At 37.4% G+C, this 12,166-nt stretch overlaps 1 pseudogene; it reads left to right on the forward strand.

The window, feature by feature from the left end:
- Positions 1-9,151, forward strand: part of LOC105716264 (ribosomal protein uL30-like) — a 59,472-nt pseudogene extending 50,321 nt beyond the window's left edge.
- The last annotated feature ends 3,015 nt before the right edge of the window (positions 9,152-12,166 follow it).

Here is a 12,166-nt window from a genome sequence, read left to right on the forward strand (position 1 = left end):
CCATGCTTGGCTAATTTTTGTATTTTTAGTAGAGATGGGGTTTCACCATATTGGTCAGGCTGGTCTTGAACTCCTGACCTCGAGATCCTCCCGACTTGGCCTCCCAAAGTGCTGGGATTACAGGCATGAGCCATTGTGCCTGGCCAGAACCTTTTCTTTTATTACAAGAGATTTCTCTTTACTTGAGGACATGGATTCAACAAAGCAACCAATAAGATTGGAGATTTTCTATTTCTGCAGCTAGAAACCTGTACTGAGAATGAAATACAATGTTTTCACAGTGCCATTCAGTTACTCTAAAGACAATCAAGTTTTTGGGGGATAGATGCCACTATTTCTTTCAAAGGACAAATTTCAGATCAATCTAACTTGTCAAGAGGGAAGTGTTGCAGTATTCACTTACATGGTATACTTCTAGAGACACAAAAATGAGTACAAAAAGTATGAGACCATCTAAGCTAAAATCAAATAATTCATCCATGTCAGCTGTAATTACACTATTTGAAATAATGATTTCCTGTCAATAAATGATAAAACATTCACATTTTGACATCTGATACACTCATGAATAAAAAATATTTTTTGTCATATTTTAATTTTGAGACATTTTGGCACTAGTACTTGTATAGAGTTATTATTCTAACTTTTGATTCCATTTACAGTTTTTCTACATGATTTCTAGACGCCATTTCTCTAAGTCTTTCGCTGGGTTTCTTTAAGTGGTTTCCAAACAGTTTAAATTAACAACCTCTCCAAGGCAGAAGAGATTAATCTTTCTCTAATTATATGACCTGATTGTGAACTGTGAAAGCTAAATGATATTAATTGGTAGGACAGGCTGGGAATAAAAGGGCAGAAGAAAAGTCTTTGTTTTTAAGCTTTTCATCCTCTATTAGTCACTTTCCAGTGAATAATTTAATTTGTCTTTGTAAGGGAATTTTCAAAGTATATCAATTTCTCACTTTTCTACTTCTCTAAATAGTAAGCATAATCCAGCCTAGATCATTCCCATTCTCTCTATTGCTAAAGAATAAAAAAGCACACATTCTCAATAACATTAACAGTAGTTTCTTCATTTGCATCGTATAATAATAATATTTAGTTTAGGAAAAATATGAAAGGGTGTCTTCATTTTCTATTAGTGCATAACAAATTATGCCAAATCTTAACAGCTTAAAACAATAAACTCCTATTACTTCACCCATCTTCTCCAGGTCAGAAATCCAGAAGCGTCATACAGACATACCTCTGAGATATTGAGGGTTCAGTTCCAGACCACCACAACAAAGCAAATAAAACAATAAAGCAAGACACGCAATTTTTTTGTCACCCAGTATGTATAAATGTTACATTTACACTATACTGTAGTCTAAGTGTCTAATAGTATTATGGCTAAAAAATGTACTACCTTAATTTAAAAATACTTTATTGCTTAAAAATGCTAACAATCATTTAAATCCTTCAAGTCACAATCTTTTTTCTGGTGGAGGATCTTGCTTTGATGTTGAAGGCTGCTGACTGATCAGGGTGGTGGTTGCTGAAGGCTGAGGTGGCTATGGCCATTTCTTGAAATAAGGTAACAGTGACGTTTGTCCCATCAATTGACTCTTCCTTTCATAAAAGATTTCTCTATAGCATGTGACAGTTTTCGACAGCATTTTATCCACAATGGAACTTCTTTCAAAATTGGAATCAATCCTCTCAAACCCTGCCAATGTTTTGTTAATTCAGTTTAAGTAATATTCTAAATCCTTCATTGTCATTTCAACAATGTTCACAGCATTGTCACCAGGAGTAGATTCTATCCGAAGAAACCACTTTCTTTGCTTATCCAGAAGAAGCAACTCCTTATCTATCCTTTATTTTTAGACAGAGTCTCACTCCAGAGTCACCCAGACTGGAGTGCCATGGTGTGATCTCAGCTCACTGCAACCTCCTGAGTTCAAGCAATTTTCCTGCTTCAGCCTCCTGAGTAGATGGGATTACCGGCGCACACCACCATACCTAACTAATTTTTGTATTTTTAGTAGAGACAGGGTTTCACCATGTTGGCCAGGCTGGTCTCGAACCCTGACCTCAAGTGACCCACCTGACTTGGCCTTCCGAAGTGCTGGGATTACAGGTGTGAGATACAACGCCAGCTATCCATTCATTTTTTTAATCTTGCAATTTCAGCAATTCAGTCACATCTTCAAACCCCACTTCTAATTCTAGTGCTCTTGCTATTTCTACCACATTTGCTGGGACTTCCACCCTGAGGTCATAAGCCCCTCCAAATTATCCTTGAGAGTTGGAATCAACTTCTTCCAAACTCCTGTTAACGTTGCTATTCAGATCTCCCCCTTAAATCAGAAATGTTCTTAATGGCATCTAGAATAGTGAATTCTATCCAGAAGGTTTTCAATTTATTTTGCCCAGATCCATCAGAAGAATCGTTATCTATGTAGCAATTGCCTTACAAAATATATTTCTTAAATAAGACCTGAAAATTGAATTTATTTCTTGATTCATGGGCTGCAGAATGGATGCTGTGTTTGAAGGCATAAAAACATAAATATTTTTCTACAACTCCATCACAGCTCCTATATGATGAAGTCCATTGTCAATAAGCAGTAATATTTTGAAAGGATTTTTTTTCCTAAGCAGTAGGTATCAGTAATGAGCTTAAAATATTCAGTAAATCATGCTGTAAACAGACATGCTGTTGTCCAGGCTCTGTTCTTTAATTTCTAGAACACAGGCAGAGAAGATTTAGCATAATTCCTAAGGACCCTAGGATGCTCTGAATGGCAAACGAGCATTGACTTCAACTTAAAGTCTCAAGCTATGTTAGCCCCCAACAAGAGAGTCAGCCTGTCCTTTGATGCTTTAAAGCCAGGCGTTGACTTCTCTCTAGCTATGGAAGGCCTAGATGACATCTTTTACCAACAGAAGGCTGTTTGGCCTATATTGAATAACTGTTATTTAGTGTAGCCAATTTCATCAATTATCTTAGATATGGAAAACTTGCTCCAACTTTTATATCAACACTTTCTGTTTCATCTTGCCCTTTATTGCTATGATTTCTTTCTTCAAACCACATGAACCAACACCTGGTAGCTTCCAACTTTCCTTCTCTGGCTCCCTCAGCTCTCTCAGCCTTTACAGAATTAAATAGAGTTAAGGCCTTGTTCTGGAATAGGTTTTGGCTTAAGGTAATGCCATGGCTGGTTTAATCTTCTATGTAGACCACTAAAACTTTCTGCAAATGTACAATAAGGCTATCTCACTTTCTTATCATTTTTGTGTTCGCCGGAGTAGCACTTTTCCTTTGCATTCACAACTTGGCTGTTTGGAGTAAAAGACATAGCTTTTGGCCTATATTGGCTTTCAACATGCTTTAATCATTCCTAGCTTCTGATTTGAGGTGAAAGACATGCAACTCTTCCTTTCACTTGAACACTTGGAGGCCACTGTAGTGTTATTAGTTGGCTAATTTCAGTATTGTTGTATCTCAGGGATACAGAGGAGAGGAAGAGATGGGGGAATGGCTGGTTGGTGGGGCAGTCAGAACACACAAAATCTACAGATTAAGTTTGATATCTTATATGACCATGATATGTGCACCCCACAACAATTACAATAATAACATCAAAGATCACTGATAACAGATCACCATAACACGTATAATAACAACGAAAATGTTTGAGATATTGGGAGCATGACCAAAATGTGACACACAGACCTGAAGTAAGCCCTTGCTACTGGAAAAATGCCACTGATCAATTTGCTTGACACAGAATTGCCACAAACCTTTTAATTTATATAAAACGCACGATCTGCAAACACAATATAGCAAAGGACAATAAAATAAAATGAGGCATGCCTGTTTCTGAGTGGTTCTGGCTCAGGGTCTTTTACAAGGTTACAATGAAACAATGGCCCAAGGCTTCATCTCAAGGCTCCAATGAGGCTGAAGGATCTATTTCCAAGTCGGGTCACTCATAAGGCTATAGACCCAGCTCCTCACCATATGAACCAACCCATACTCAGCAGGAGAACTGCCTTTTTAATTTATGGTCATATTTCAAAACCATCACAGAGGGAAATCCTATGTTTAGATCAGCTATTTCAGTAATTTCATATACAATCTCTGGGATATCTATCCAATAAAAATCACTTCTCAAAAGAGTAAATGAGTTATACTGCCATAAAAGAAGAAAGAAATACTACCATATGTGACAACATGGATAAACCTTGACGTCTTTATACTAAATGCAATAAGCCAGTCACAGAAGGAAAAATTCTGCAGGATTCCATCTACATGAGGTATTGAAAGTAAACAGACTCATAGACACAGAAGGTAGAATGGTGGTTGCCCGAGTCTGGGAGGAGGGTAAAAAGGGAAGTTGCTAATTCAATGGGTATAAAGTTTCAGTTATGTAGGATGAATAAATGCTATAGATCGTTTGTACAACATTGTGCTTATAGTTAACAATACTGTAGTGTACATTTAAAAATCTGTTAAGAGAAATGATGTTAGGTTATGTGTTCTTCCCAATACAAAACATTACCTAATTAGATGTTTCACAATAAGAAGTTACTCTGGGTGATTTTCCTGTAGTTAATACAGCTACAAGTAACTTGTCACAAGTGCTAAACTTCCAGATTATTAACATTTTTGAAAATTTTTAATTAAAGTTATTAACTGAACCTAACAATCATGAACTTAATAGAAAGATTTTCTCATGAAAATTCTATCATATAGTCACATTTACAAAGTAAATGTATGAGTTTCCTATAGCTGGTATAAGGAATTACCACAAACTTAGTAGCTTAAAAAAAGAAAGATCTATTATTTTACATTCTGAGAAGCCAGAAATATAAAATAGGTCCAAAGGTCTGTGTTCCCTCTGGTGGCTCTTAGAATCTATTTCCTTGTCATTTCCACCTTCCAGAGGCCACCTACATTATTTTGCTTGTAACCCCTTCCTCCATATATAAAGCATCTTCTGTCCCGTCTCACCTCCTGTTCCCTTTTAAAAGGACACTGTGAATTGCACCAGGCCAACCCAGAAAGCCCTTCTATTTTAGAATCCTTAACGTAGTAGTATCTGCAAAGTTCCTTTTGTCTTGCAAGGTAACATATTCACAGATGTCTTGAATTAGGAGATGAACACCTTTTGAGGGGAGGAAGCACTATTCTGTATACAATTAGTTTTAAGAGAATCTCATAGTGAATTCAATTGTGGAAAATACCCTGAGACTTAGTTAACATCATGTAAATAAGACTAACATGAATTTTACTGATGTTAACACATAACCAATTACCAAAATGATTAATTTCAGGTACTGGGATCACATTTGGCCATCTTTTCCCAAATTAAATCCCACGAGACTGATAAATCACACTTGCTTTCAATACTCGTTTACAATTGATTCATTGGACGAACTACGATTAAAGCCTGAAACATGTGCAGATAATTCTCTCAAAACATCAGTTTCTTTCCTCAGTTGCTCCAATCCCACACTTTCATCTCAGCTGCCTCACAAATGATAAGGAAATACCAAACTGATTTGAGAAATGTTCATTTTAAAATAAAGTCTCCTAAGAAACTCCCAATTTCTTTGAAATTGGAAAACAGCTTTCCATACACATAGAATCACAGAACTTATAGCGTGTGATGGGATCTAACAAATTTTTAAATGATATAGTTATTTTCTACCCTCCCTATGCACCCCATTCTCCCTATTTTATCTATGAAGATTCTAAGGATCAGAGAGGTTTCTATGGTTTTAGCTTCTTAGTAGAGCTAGTAAGTGGCAGAGCCCAGCCTACTGGGTAGTTCTCCAGACTCCTGATCCACTGTATTTTATCACATGCCCAGATTTATTTTTTGTTTTTAAAAAACTGCAATGTGTGTGAAGGTTGTTGATGGCATGAGGCAATGTTAGAAATAACTGCTATGCATAGAGGACTTAACATGTGCCAGCTTCTTTGAGAAGCACCTTTATTCGCCCTACATATTTTACTTCAACAAGGTAAGAGGCATTATCCTTCCTTCTGAACTGATCATTGAGATAACCAATTTTTAGAAAAGTAAATAAACCTCACCAAAGTAAGAATGCTAAGATGAGGCCCAGGTCTCTCAACAACAAAACTCAAGAAAAAATTCTCACTACATTTTAGGGAAAAAAATTTAAAAATATGCACGTTGAATAAGCAATTTCAAAATGTCTGAGATATAACATATTTTGAGAAGAGATTCTTACCTATTTCATACATTAAAAATAAAACCACAGTGTTAATCGATTCGTCTATTCATTCAACAAATACTAATTGTTAATTATGGACCAGGGGCTCTCTGTATAAACTGTGAACAAGATAAATTATGCCCCATCATTATTTAACATATAAATCACAAAATTTCAAGTAGCGATATGTATTTTTAAATAAATATCCGTGCCTAAGAGCACGAATGTATATAAATACTGTATATTGAAGTGAGGAAGAAAAAGGCAAGAGCAAATTTTGAGTTAAGAAGGTGAAATTTGGCCAGATACGGTGGCTCAAGCCTGTAATCCCAGCACTTTGGGAGGCGGAGGCCTGCGAATCACAAGGTCCAGAGTTCAAGACTAGACTGGCCAACATAGTGAAACCCCGTCTCTACTAAAAAATACAAAAATTAGCTGGGCATGGTGGCTCGTGTCTGTAATCCCAGCTACTTGGGAGGCTGAGGTAGGAGAATTGCTTGAACCAGGACGCGGAGGTTGCAGTGAGCTGAGATGGCGACATTGCACTCCAGCCTGGGCTACAGAGCCAGACTCCATCTCAAAAAAAAAAAAGAAGGTGAAATTCAAGAGTCCTATTTTACATGTTAATTTCAAGATGCCAATTAGATGCCAAAATAGAAATAAGGAATAAACAAACATGTAGAAGTGTAGGACTCAAAGGGAAAGTCAGAGAAGGAAATTATTTAAAGCCATGAGATTGGATGAGCTCATCTAGAAAGTATAGTTAGAAAAGTGAAAAACACTCCAGTATTTAGAAGTTGGGAAAAGCAAAAAGGTCAGTTAAAAAAATCATGAAGGGGAAACCAGTGGATTAGAAGGAAAATGGTGGGAATCTGATGTCCCATAAGGCAGGAGAAAAAAACATAAATTAAGCATAATGGAGATTTTCCTTTTGTAGAAAAGCACAATGAGCACAGTGGAAAGATTATGGAAGGTGGAAGGGGTGGGAACTGGATCATGTTAAGGGTGGTGTGACATGGAAGCTGGGTGGCATGAACTTCTGATAGTAACCAAGAAAGTCCAGACTGGTTTTTAGTTGCATGTATATCATGATTAGTTAAAAACATGTAAAGATAATGCTCTATTTGTAAATAAAATTAAATTATGCTGAGTATAATTATATTGATTTTTTATCATAAAAATTTGTGGAATGCTTAGGAATTGTAATTTTCTGATTAGCTGAATTTTCTGGGTAACTGCTAAACAGGGTTTCAACTTTGAAATTATTCTCAAATACATCTATGTTTTAGTATTCAGTGTACTTCATTGCATAAAAGTGAACGTGGACTAATACTTTTTCTAAACATCATGTCTCAATTTGAATAACCATAGGCAGTAATTATATTGTTGGCCATCCCTCACATTTAGACACAGGGAAAACTGGATTAAAATTAACGTCTAAGACAGCCTTTAGACAGGAGTGCACAGTTCAAACGAGCCTAAATCAGAATAAATTCTGGTGCTCAGAAAAAGAAAGAAAATTCCAACATGAACACTTTACCTTGGTGATAGGAGGTAGCTGGCAGGCTGCTCCATGCACTAGTTGGAACTGCTTACTCTGATCAGATGACTTGGTGTAGAGGTGCCAATCACCGCAGTAGCCCTAAGGCATGTCCCTGAGGATCAGAAACTAGACTAAATGTGATGTGACAGAAAGAAGTGCCAGGGAGGTTTTCCATCTCCCCACTCCTCCTTTTAGGAGTTTCTTATTCGGAGCTTCTTATTTTGCTAGTTTTCTCTATTTTTATACATACATAAGTAAGTAGGTATATAAGTAAATACATAGCATTTTGAATATAGGGAACACCGGCTGAGCACGGTGACTCATACCTGTAATCCCAGTACTTTGGGAGGCAGAGGTGGGAGGGTCACGAGGTCAAGAGATCAAGACCATCCTAGACAACATGGTGAAACCCCGTCTCAACTAAAAATACAAAAATTAGCTGGGCATAGTGGCAGGTGCCTGTAATCCCAGCTATTCTGGAGGCTGAGGCAGGATAATTAATTGAACCTGGGAGGCGGAGGTTGCAGTGAGCCAAGATTGCACCACTGCACTCCAGCCTGGCGACAGACTCTGTCTCAAGAAAAAAAAAAAAAAAAAAAAAGAGTAGCTGTAACACTAGAAAGACAGCGCAGCAAGAGCAAAGAAAAATCCCTTTGGTTCCAGAAAATCTCCTGAAAAAGAGGAAGGTTTATCAAGCCCTCAAAGCTATCCAGGCAAAGCAGCCATTTTGGGCAAAGAAGGAACAGAGAAAAATAAAACGGGTAGGGGGCTCGGGTTTAAGTAACTGGAATCATTCCTACATAATTCCCAGCGTCAGAAGCGTGACAAGGTGTGTCTCAGACGACTAGAAGTGAAACCTCATGCCTTGGAATTGCCAGATAAACATTCCTTGGCCCTTGTTGTATGCATCGAAAGGATCAATGGCATGAGTTTGATAGTGCAGAGAACCATTGCAAGACTTCGTCTAAAAAAAAATTTTAGTGCTGTCTTTGTAAAAGTCACCCCCGCAGAACCTGAAAATGCTGCATATAGCGGAACTTTACGTGACCTGGGAATTTCCAAATCTGAAGTCTGCCCGGGAGCTCATTTTGAAATGTGGACAAGCCAAGGTCGAGAATAAGATCATCTCCTCTGACAGACAACACAGTGATTGAGGAGCACCTGGGGAAGTTTGGTGTCATTTGTTTGGAAGATCTCATTCATGAAATTGCCTGCCCAGGGAAGCATTTCCAGGAGATCTCATGGTTCTTGCAAATTTTCCACCTCTCAGTGGCGCATAATGCTTCCAAAAATAGAGCGGGCTTCCTCAAGGAGATGGGCATACCTGGCTATCAGGGTGAACACATCAGTCAGCTCATCAGCCAGTTGAACTAGACCCAGGTGCCAAACTGCAGTAAATTTTTGTCAATGAAGTGGAAGCACGTGTTTTTTTGGTGGGGGGAGTTTTTACCAAGTATCTTCAGAGAAGACTTTCCTGCTTTATCTTCAAAAACTGGAAAGGAAGGATCAAAGAAAAGACAGAAGCTGGCCAGGCGCAGTGGCTCATGGCTATAATCTCAGCACTTTGGGAGGTTGAGGCAGGCAGATCACCTGAGGTCAGGAGTTCGAGAACAGCCTGACCAACATGGAGAAACCCCTTCTCTACTAAAAATACAAACATTAGCCAGGTGTGGTGGTGGATGCCCATAATCCCAGCTACTTGGGAGGCTAAGACAGGAGAATCGCTTGAACCAGGGAGGCAGAGGTTGCAGTGAGTTAAGATCACACCACTGTACTCCAGCCTGGCAACAGAGCAGAGCAAGACTCCATCTCAAAAAATAATAATAATAATAATTGGGTAAATTATAAGTAAAATAATGGTCAATATATTATCTAAAAAACATTACTTTTAAAACATTCTTATTTTTATACATTTCCTTTCAGTGATGGAACTCATATACTAACTATTGCCAAACATGGGTTTATTCACCAAAGAAATGTTTTTATAACCTGAAAAGCAATCATGATGCAAATGATAGAAGATCTATTTTCTCAAAGTATTAATTCTTTCATGTTATTCATTTCAACACTCCTTAGGAAAGGATATTTATAATCATTATTACTTTTTGTGCTGATAAATTAGGGTTCAGAAAGGTTGAATGGCTTGGTTATAACCAAAAGACATAAGTGATTTCCAGTTTTCTTTATTCAGTCATATAAAAATCAAGTACTATGTCCTCTGTCTGTACAGTGTTCTCAATGGACCAGATATAATCCTTTATTACACAAACAGCTCTTGGAATTCACAAATTCCTTTGAAGTGAACAGAAGGGCCAGGTTTGTGTGAACAGTAAAGACTTCAAAAGATATTATGATTCTAAATGTACCTTTGAAAGTATACTAAACTTATTTCGTGCCTGACAAATCTAAACTGCCTAGGTTCTCATGAGAGAGCTGCATTATTTTTTCAGATACAGAAAGTCCTATATTTGTTTTTTCCACATTTACTTGTATTACTCAAGTACTTAACTTACTTGCAGCTACTACTTGGTTTACTAGAACTAATTAAAAACTGCCTTTTTTCCCCTGATATTCCAAGAACATCTTCATGGACTGCTAAATCCCACTGAATTAGACAATGTCTACTTTTACACAGTATCTCTTGGAAAAGTAGCTGATTATATTATTGTTTCTTAAATGATTAACTTGTTCTGATAGAGAGCACACAATTTGGAACAGAATTTAAAGACACTGAAACAGAATTTAAAGAAAAAAAAGGGAATCCTTTTTCTTCCAAGGTTATTATAAAATGCAAACCACTCTCTTAGTTGGCAAACCACTCTTGGTAGTTGACAAAATTAACTGTTGCTGCAGCACATACTTGTGTGAGCAAGTACACAAAATACAGAAGGAAAAACCTATCATTTCCTCAGACTGGCTATAGAGACAATTCTACACCCCAATTCACTTAGAAATCAGGAAGTAGGAAAGATTGGTTTCTTAGACTAAAAGATTGGAAAAGAATATATATCTTACAGAAGTAAACTAAGGTTTTTTTCTAAATTTGATTGCAAAGGACTCATGGGAATCTCCAATTTTTAGGTTTCTGTGCAGTTTCATGTAAAATAAACATAACTACAGTGGCCTAAGCAAATAGAAGTTTATGTTTCACATAACAGGAAATTCTAGAGCAGGCAATCCAGGGCTGGTAAATCAATTCAAGATCTCATCATGAAGCCAGACTTTGTCTGTTTCATTCTGCCATTTTTAATATGTGCCCCTCATCTTCAAGGTCACAAAATGGCTTTACCGCCTCCACACACCATATTGGCTTTTGCACATAAGGAAGTAAGAAAGTGAAAAGATCAAAGAGCAAAAATGAAAAAGTCAGTCATTTGACTTCTAATCAGATTTCCTTGGTCATAGCTATGTGCCTAACTGCCAACCTAACTGGGGGCTGGGACACAAATTTAGATTGGGCAAGATGCACCCACTCTCCAAAAAAAATTTGGTAGTAAATACAAAGCAGTAAGTTTGCCAGATATAATATTGGACATGCAGTTAAATTTGAATTTCAGATAAACAGGTAAAATTCTTAGTGTAAGTAAGCCCCATACAATGTGTGAGACATAGTTATATCAAAAAATGTATTGTTTATCTGAAATTCAAATTTAGCTAAACGTCTTATATTTTTTTCTTTTTGAGACAGAGTTTTGCTCGTTGCCCAGGCTGGAGTGTGATGGCATGATCTTGGCTTACAGCAACCTCCTCCCTGATTCAAGTGATTCTGCTGCCTCAGCCTCTTGAGTAGCTGGGATCACAGGTAAGTGCCACCACGCCTGCCTAATTTTGTATTTTTAATAGAGATGGGGTTTCTCTGTGTTGGTCAGGCTGGTCTTGAACTCCAGGCTGGTGATCTACCCACCTTGGCAAGATTATAGGCGTGAGCCACCACACCTGGCACATCTTGTATTTTTACTTGCTAAATCTAGCAACTCTATTAAGCTCTATTATCTACCATAGAACCCATGGAAAATTTCTCCATTCCCTTTATAGTGTTGAAATATTATTTCTTCATAGAATCTAACTTGAATATCTAACTTCAGAGATTGAAAGAGTGGTTTTATAATTGCCAACTCCTATGGTTAACTTAGCTAGGCCACAGTACTCAGATATTTGGTCAAATACCACTATGGATGTTGCTGTGAAGTTATTTTTTTGATGAGAATAACATTTAAACCAGTAAATTTTGAGTAAAGCTGATTACAGTCCATAATGTAGTGGGTATCACCTGATTAGGTGAAGGCTTTAAGGGAAAACAAACTGGAGTCCCACAGGAAAGAAGGAACTGCCTCAACACTGTCTTTGGACTTGTACTATAACAACCCTTCCCTGGGTTTCCAACCGGCT

This window comes from Aotus nancymaae, unplaced genomic scaffold, assembly GCF_030222135.1.
Source record: "Aotus nancymaae isolate 86718 unplaced genomic scaffold, 86718_ANA_hifiasm-v0.15.2.pri h1tg000025l, whole genome shotgun sequence".
Lineage (NCBI taxonomy): Eukaryota > Metazoa > Chordata > Mammalia > Primates > Aotidae > Aotus > Aotus nancymaae.